A 2,726-nucleotide genomic window follows, 5' to 3' on the forward strand; every position below is an offset into this window, starting at 1 on the left:
GTTCATTAACATAATAATTGTCTTGAATTTGTTTTTCTTCATTCTAAACTAAAAATAAAATATGATAATTAAATTTTAAATAATAAAACACTAAAACTGTTTTACTACATATTTTTGGCACCAGAGGCAGTATTCTAAAGATATAATAAGTTATAGTTTATGCTAAAACTATTAGTTTTATAAAAACTGATTTCTTTATGAAATAAACATCTAATCTAGTAATTGAATAAATTTTTAAAATATCAACTTAAAAGTTTAAGTTATAATAATACGGTTACTTTTCAAATATTTTGTAAAATCATTTAAACACAAACTCTTATAGTTAAATTGTTTTTTTTTTAATTTCAGAGAGCATACTGTTATCTAACAGCTTTAAAATTAACTAAAATTTCTACAAGTTTCAACTTATGTTCTGTTAAACTTAAACTATAATAAAGTTACTAAGCTATTAATAAACACTTCAACAAATTTTTATAGATAAGTTTCTTTTTTTAACACTGGAGGTATTGTAATTAGTAAACTTGAATACTTACCAAAGTTGTTGTTTTATTCATAACTACATTTCTTTAAATATAAAGATTATCTCGAAATGTACAGATTTGTTAAACTGTTGATATAACTTTAAATATAAAAATACTGAAATCTGTATTAATAAATCTTTACCAATTAATACAAGTATATTTTTGTATTTAAATTTTATTTATTGTAATTGTATATAAAAGAATAAGCTAGTATAAAATAAACATAAATCAACTTTAAGTTTTACTATCCTTTTTTGTACAGATATTTAAATATTGTTAAAAATTTGTGCTGAATGAGTTCGTCATTGTGTAGTTTAAGCTTATCAAAAAAAATTATTTCGATTATTTGTTTTAAGTATTAAGCTTGGTCTTATGTAACTAAAATAAATTGATAGTAATAAAATCATAAGTTTAACCATTTTTTAGTAATATATATTTGTTTTTTAAAAGTTTAATTAAACATAAAAAAAAAACTTTAGTAATTTTGTTACAATATAAATCGTTACATAGGTAGTGCACTATCTGTGGCTTACAAATACATTTTTAAAACTTGTTGTTTAATATTTGACTTTGACTAAGTGTTTTAATACTTTATGTCACATGAGTTTAAAATTTTAATTTTTTCAAATTTTACTTTCTAGTAGAGAAATTGTTTATAAAAATAATGAGGTATGATTTTGCAATAATATATAAGACTTTAAAGTGAACTTTTTACTACGTATATAGAAGATTAAAAACAAATCTGATAAAATAAATTATATAACTACTTGATATTAGTGGATTTATTTAGTTTATTAGTCAGATAGCATGAGATATTTAACTAAATATCCTTCACTATTTGACTACTATGTACAAACCTATAGTAGGTAAAAATTTCTATGTTTACAAATCTAGTTTTCAGCATTACTAAACTAACTACAAATATTAAACTTAGTGAGAATCAAAGTCTCAGAAATTAAAAAATAAGTTTTTATTTATACAAGTTCGAGCAGATATAAAGAATATGCGTGTGTTGGTCATAACATGTCATTAATACCATAAATATAACTTTTATTACTATTGTTTTACTAATATAGTAAAAGAAAAATCACTTGGTAGCCACTATACTTTATTTCAAAAAGTTTTAAAGCTTTTATGACGCCTTACATGTATTCCAACAAGTTTTCATTGAAAATAATTTTTCATAATCAGGTAAAACTCTAAATTATTGCGTAGATTTCTTTGTCAAAATTTTCAGCCATTTTTTGTGGCCTGGAGATTGTTTTAGAAATTAATAGTCAAATGTTTGACTTTTATTTAATGTTTTAACAGTTTTAATATACAGTATTTCAAATTTCAAACTAAAAACTGCAATTATAAACTAGTATTGTCTTAAATTTCTTGACATTAAGTTGATTTCCAAGTTTTAGCACTTTTAATAATTTTCTTCATACTTTAAAATTAACATAAAAATTCGATTAAAAAATAATTTGATTAACTAGGATAATTTGTGAATTAGTATTTTATAATTGTAGAAATATTTTTCACCAAAAATTACTAAGTAGAAAGCTTTAAAACTCAAACCACTTTCTTAATGTTTATAATATTGTTATTTCAAATAAAAAAACAATCGGAATATTTTCTAAACTGAAAACTATCATTGTATTTAAATTGTATTCATTGTGTGTTTTTAATTTTGAAATTAAATAATGAACATCTTTAATATTTATATTTTGTTTTAAGAAAAATTTATTCAAAACTACAATGAAAAAACAGTATAATTTACAGTTAATTTAATATATTTTTAAAACTAAGAATGCAATTATGCTTAAGGTTAAATTGAAATATTTTTTTAAATCTTTACCTAGCTTATATATTCAATAACTACGCATATAATAATAATAAAGAAAACAATTACAAAAGCACAAACAAAAACGTTTCTATACACAAACTTTTTAAAAAGTTTGAAAAACATATAATTTTTATTATTTTACTAAAAAATGTTATACACTCAGAGATTTGCTAACAGTAAGAATTAATTTTACAATAAGATTCTTTATCAATAAACTAAGATCGATAAGTATGATGTAATTATTTTATTAATTACTATATTTTGTAAAGCTCCTTTTAATTTATCAATCAAAGTAATATAAATTCCAAGTTAAAATTTTACTAATAGTTAAAACTTTAAAGACTATTTTTAAGTTTAATTTAAATACAATACTC

The sequence above is a fragment of the Thalia democratica genome, unplaced genomic scaffold, assembly GCF_965202585.1.
Source record: "Thalia democratica unplaced genomic scaffold, ktThaDemo2.hap1.1 HAP1_SCAFFOLD_59, whole genome shotgun sequence".
NCBI classification, from domain to species: Eukaryota; Metazoa; Chordata; class Thaliacea; order Salpida; family Salpidae; genus Thalia; species Thalia democratica.